The sequence below is a fragment of the Theropithecus gelada genome, chromosome 2 (assembly GCF_003255815.1).
Source record: "Theropithecus gelada isolate Dixy chromosome 2, Tgel_1.0, whole genome shotgun sequence".
In the NCBI taxonomy this organism is placed as follows: domain Eukaryota; kingdom Metazoa; phylum Chordata; class Mammalia; order Primates; family Cercopithecidae; genus Theropithecus; species Theropithecus gelada.
Genome location: NC_037669.1, coordinates 174150431 through 174156871, shown reverse-complemented (window position 1 = coordinate 174156871; position 6441 = coordinate 174150431). Strand labels below are relative to the sequence as shown.

General features: G+C 41.3%; 1 pseudogene; it reads left to right on the top strand.

Moving 5' to 3' along the window:
• The first annotated feature begins 461 nt into the window (after positions 1-461).
• LOC112619418 lies at positions 462-922 on the top strand (annotated as a pseudogene).
• The last annotated feature ends 5519 nt before the right edge of the window (positions 923-6441 follow it).

Below are 6441 nucleotides of genomic sequence, written 5' to 3'. Positions count from 1 at the left end.
TGTCCAAGAATGAAATAGTACCAAAAGCAATGGTTTCAATACTCCAATAAATCAGACAACCCAGGTAACCACTTGGGGAAGAATCAAAAGACGTGTATTTTGGAAACTACATTTTTTGGTGCTAATGATAAAGGAAATAATCTTATCCCCTAAGCCAGAGCAGCTTAAGGGTTTAATGAACAAACACACTGTTTCATTACTTCTGCTTCTGTTCTAACAACTGAGAGTATCCATCAGATTCACCTTTGCTTCCCCACTTGCTGCTTCTGTCTTCTGTTTTCTTCATCTCATTATTTTTCTGGTAAGCAAGAAAGGGGTGGAAAAAAATATCCCTCTAATGAAGATAGATAATCATTTTTTGGGAATGATATTCTGTATGCTTAGAAGCATTCAGCTGTAGGAGTGAGGGATTCTTCTCCCCTACTTCACTGTAGAAGAAACACTTCATTTGGTAGATGACCATGGATGCTGTATGCTATGGTGAAGCTGTTTCTTCTCAGCAACAGGGAGAGAGTGAGGATGGGGAACTCAGGAATACAGCATACAATATATGGGAACAGATCGTGCAGGATGTCCTCTCCCCTGAATTGCTGATTCCCTTCCTTGTGAGAACAGCAATAATAATAATCAGAGTTGCCTTTCCAGTGGTGACGACCTACCCACAAGAACGTGCCCCTTGCAAAGGATCTCCTTCATCCCTCTCCAGAAGAGAAGAGGAAACACAAGAAGAAATGCGTGGTGCAGAGCCTCAATTCCTACTTCATGGATGTGAAATGCCTAGGATGCTATAAAATCACTACGGGTCTTTAGCCATGCACAAATGGTAGTTTTGCGTGTTGGCTGCTCCACTGTCCTCTGCCAGCCTGCAGGAGTAAAAGCAAGGCTTACAGAAGAATGTTCCTTTAGAAGGAAACAGCACTAAAAGCACTCTGAATCAAGATGAGTGGGAAACCATCTCAATAAACACATTTTGTGTAAAATAATCATAATAATAATCAGAGTTAACATTTATTGAATAATTATACCAGGAGCGATATTCAAAATATTTAACAACTGAAACAGCACAGGTATCAACCAATCAGAATGAATACTGGCCAAAACAGCATGCCCTCTGATTAGTCCATGCCCTCACCATGTCAGTTGTTAAATATTTTGACAACAGACTTTGAATATTTGAAGCCCGCCAATGTCAACCCTGCTTTTACTACATGCCAGGCGCTGTGCCAAGCACCTTTGTTCATTGAATCCTCCTTCCCACCTGCTCTACAAGAAGGATACTCTTATTCTTTCCACTTGAAAGATGGAAAAACTGAGACTTAAAGAAGTAGCATGACTTGTCCCATGTCACACAGCTGAGAGACAGAGGGACACTAGACTTACACCCTGGTCTTCTGATCCACAAGTCCAAGCCATTAAGTTCTACATTCTAGTAAATCTTGAGGAAGCCACACCCTACAGTTCCCTCAGCCCTTACGAGAAATACACACTTTAAAAATATGCAGGCTGAACTTTATCACGCTGCTCTTAGTGACAAGGAAAGTAGCCCTTGGCCAATCCAAGAAAGAAAGCAATGCAGACCGCTTGGTTAAAATGACAGAATGAGGAATAGGCCTCAGGGACCAGGCCTACTCAGGAAATTGTTCTGAACTTGATCCAAGGTCCCCGGAGCACCACTGAAGCCCAAAGTCCAGGCCAGCCTTCCAGCCTGAGGGGGCATTTTTCAGATAATTGTCACAAATCCTAACTCCACCTTCCTCTCGCCATTAAGATAATTCCGACTGTTTGGGGCTTTTGAAGTGTGTTTATTTAGAGCAAAATAAACAAGTGGATCCTGGAGAGGAGCCACATTGAACTATGTGATTGTCTTTCCCGACTGGATGACAGGCTATTCGGTTGAATTTTTTTTTTTGTTCCTCAGCCGGTCGTGACTCCACATCACTGCCTGTGAGACAGTCTTGATAGTGACACATTACCATTTCCAGAAATTGTATTTTTCAGCATGATATACAGGACTGAAGAAGTCCACATGCCCAACACCCTACGTTGAGCCGTCCTCGGATTATGTGGCATCCCCAGGTGTTCCCTTTGTCCCTTTCCCTCCCATTCAAGACATTCAAGAAAGCATACACGAATGCAGAGAATGAGCGAAATCTTACCAGAGGAATCCACTTGGACACAGTTCCTTTTTTTTTTTTTTTTTTGAGACGGAGTCTCGCTCTGCCGCCCAGGCTGGAGTGCAGTGGCCGGATCTCAGCTCACTGCAAGCTCCGCCTCCCGGGTTCACGCCATTCTCCGGCCTCAGCCTCCCGAGTAGCTGGGACTACAGGCGCCCGCCACCTCACCCAGCTAGTTTTTTGTATTTCTTAATAGAGATGGGGTTTCACTGTGTTAGCCAGGATGGTCTCGATCTCCTGACCTCGTGATCCACCCGTCTCGGCCTCCCAAAGTGCTGGGATTACAGGCTTGAGCCACCGCGCCCGGCTAGGACACAGTTCCTAACCTCTTTGAGCCTCAGTTTCCACAGTTGTAAAATATAATTGAAACATATATGTTTGGAAGTAGTGTGGGGTGAGGGCACGAAGGAAGTCATGATTAATCAGAGCAAATCTTTATCCTAACTTCTTCACAACACTCATACACAGACTAAATTAGATTCCTGAAATGCAAAGAATGAGTTACTAATAAAAAAGAAGTGCCAATATTAATATAATAGCAGTATTATTACGACTATTACTACCACCAACAACAATAAATAACAACAGCATTGTTGTTGAGAAGCATTGTCTGTGCTGAGGAGCTGGGCTAGCTGTTCTGCCTGATGGTGTCTTGAGGGAACAGCTCATCCTCAGCATCCAGCTTGATCATCATCTAGCAGAAGTGATATCTATCTGGCCTCAAGACATATGCAGGGCTCATGTGACATGTTCCACTTGGACTCACAAGCTCCCTCTCTTATGATAGAAGGTGAGGTCGTAGACACCAGAAGGGTTTAGAGAGGTGTGGAGAACTTTTGATGGGCCTGTACATCTTCCTTGGAGTTAGAGCAGTGGCAGAGTACATCTACATCTACTCATGAAGTTGTCTTGAGAAATGAATGAGCTCTGAGATATATGATATTGACCACAGTCTCTGGAACACCATAAACACTCAATAAATAGCAATGTATTATTAATAAATAATAACAGTAATATAAGAATAAATGGAATGCAAGCATTGGTACTTTATTAATAACACACTGCCAACACTCCTTACAATCATGATGAAGACCATTTCACCATTCGGTTCAAGAACCCATGCTCTACAGAAGCAAAGGAGCTCTTCAAAGAGAACTACAAACCACTGCTCAAAGAAATCAGAGAGGACACAAACAAATGAAGAAACATTCCATGCTCATGGATAGTAAGAATCAATATCATGAAAATGGTCATACTACCCAAAGTAACTTATAGATTCAATGCTATTCCCATTAAACTACCATTGACATTCTTCGCAGAATTAGAAAAAATGATTTTAAAATTCACATGGAATCAAAAAAGAGCCCAAATAGCCAGGACAATCCTCAGCAAAAAGAACAAAGCTGAAGGCATCATGCTACTCAACTTCAAACTATACTACAAGGCTACGGTAACCAAAACAGCATGGAACTGCTACAAGAACAGTCACATAGACCAATGGAACAGAATAGAGAACTTAGAAATAAGACCATACACCTATAACCATCTGATCTTCGACAAACTTGACAAAAACAAGCAATAGGGAAAGGACTCCCTATTCAATAAATAGTGCAAGCATAACTGGGTTGCCACATGCAAAAAATTGAAACTAGACCCCTTTCTTATACCTTATACAAAAATTAACTCAAGATAGATTAAAAGACTTAAACGTAAAACCCAAAACTATAAAAACCCTACAAGAAAATCTAGCGAATATCATTCAGGACATAGGCATGGCCAAAGATTTAATGATGAAAACACCAAAAGCAATTGCAACAACAGCAAAAATTGACAGATGGGATCTAATTAAACTAAAGAGCTCCTGCACAGCAAAAGGAATTATCATCAGAGTACACAGACAACTTCCAGAATGGGAGAAAATTTTTGCTTGCAATCTATATGTCTGATAAAGGTCTGATATCTAGAGTCTACATGGAATTTAAACAAATTTACAACAAAAAAACAACCCCATTAAAAAGTGGCCAAAATATATGAACAGACACTTCACAAAAGAAGACTCATGTGGCCAACAAACGTATGAAGAAAAGCTCAACGTTACTGATCATTAGAGAAATGTAAATCGAGATCAAAATGAGATACTATCTCACAACAGTCAAAATGACTATTATTAAAAGGTCAAAAAACAGCAGATGCTGGTGAGGTTGTGGAGAAAGAGGAACGTTTTTATACCATTGGTGGGAGTGCAACTTAGTTCAACCACTGTGGAAGACAGTGTGGAGATTCCTCAAAGACCTACAGGCAGAAATACTGTTTGACCCAGCAATCCCTTTACTGGGTATTTACCTAAAGGAATATAAATTATTCTGTTATAAAGATACATACATGCATATGTTCATTGCAGCACTATTTACAATAGCAAAGTAATGGAATCAACCTAAATGCCCAATAATGATAGACTGGATAAAGAAAATGTGATACGTATACACCATGGAATAGTGTGCAGCCATAAAAAGGGATGAGATCATGTTTTTTGCAGGGTCATAGATGAAGTTGGAAGCCATTATCCACAACAAACTAACACAGGAACAGGAAACCAGACACCACGTGTTCTCACTTCTAAGTGGGAGCTGAATGATGAGAACACATGTTGACATAGAGGGGAACAACACACACGGAGGCTTGTCAGGAAGTGTGGTAGGGGGAGGGAGGACATCAGGAAGAATATCTAATGGATGCTGGCCTTAATACCTAGGTGATAGGATTATCTGTGCAGCAAACCACTATGTTTGCAGGTAACAAACCTGCACATCCTGCACATATACCCCTGAACTTAAAACAAAGTTGAAGATAACTAATTAATTAAAGTAAAGAAAAAATGAATAGGGGGAAAAAAAAAAAAGAACCCATGCTTTGGATAGTGAAGGCAACCTGTGAACTCAGAGGCTGGGAGTCAATTTTCTGGCCTGAGCTATGCCTGGTCTTGGACAGCATTATTGGGTGCAGCCTCAAAAGAGAAGTTCTGTGTCTAGTAACAGCCAGTGAGAAATATACCGCTAAACTGGTCACAGTACCATAATATAAGCAGCCAGTGGTGACCCAATGCAGACGTGAAACATCGTATCTGATCAGCACGCAGTCTGTATGTTGACAGTTCCATGTTACACGGCCATTTTCTCTCCACAGTTATGTTAAATTACTCAAGTTGAATTAACTTACTAATTTTGTTTTGTTTTGTTTTTGAGACGAAGTCTCTCTCTGACTCGCAGGTTGGAGTACAATGGCGCCATCTAGGCTTACTGCAACCTCTGCCTCCTGGGTTCAAGCAATTTTCCTGCCTCATCCTCCCCAGTAGCTGGGATTTGGGATTACAGGCGCTCGCCACCACATCCGGCTAATTTTTGTATTTTAGTAGAGAAGGGGATTTCGCAGTGTTGGCCAGGCTGGTCTCGAACTCCTGACCTCAAGTGATCCACCTGCCTCGGCCTCCCAAAATGCTGGGATTACAGGCATGAGCCACCGTACCTGGACTCATTTGCTCATGTTTTTAGTCTACAACGAGCCCATTTTCTTACCCTAGATTAAGTCTTTGGGCCTTAGAGCTGGAAAAGGCCTGTGAGTTCATTAGTCTCGTGCTGTCTAATAGAACTATCTGCAGTGATAGGAATATTCCATATCTTCACTGTCCAGGATTGTAACCGCTAGATATAGGTGGCTACTGAACCCTTCAAATGTAGCTAATGTGACTGAAAAACTGAATTTTAAACTTTAAAAAAAATTAATCCATTTAAATTTAAATAACCATATGCTACTAGAGCTTTCTATTGGATAGAAAAGATTTAGTCCAATTCTTTCATTTTGTGGATGAGTTCCAGAAACACTAGTGACTTCCACACGATCGTGCAACTGGTTAGAGGCAGTGCAATGCATAGGAAACACTGATTGCCAACTCAAATGTTTCGTCAAACACATTATGTTTCCATTTATTTGTCCCTAGGGGAAGCGACTTTCTATATATCCACTCAGGTTGCTAGGGAGGGAAGGTGGGTAGATGGAGAGATGCAAACTACTTGTGTTGTCTTGGTTGACCATCTATAGAAACTTTATTATTATTATTATTATTTAACAGATGAAGGTCTTACTGTGTTGCTCAGGCTGGTCTCAAATTCCTGGGCTGAAGAGATCCTCCTACTTCAGCCTCCCTAGTAGCTGGGGTTACAAGCATGCCTGGGGTTCACCATAAAAACATTTCTGAGGAGACGGGAAGAAT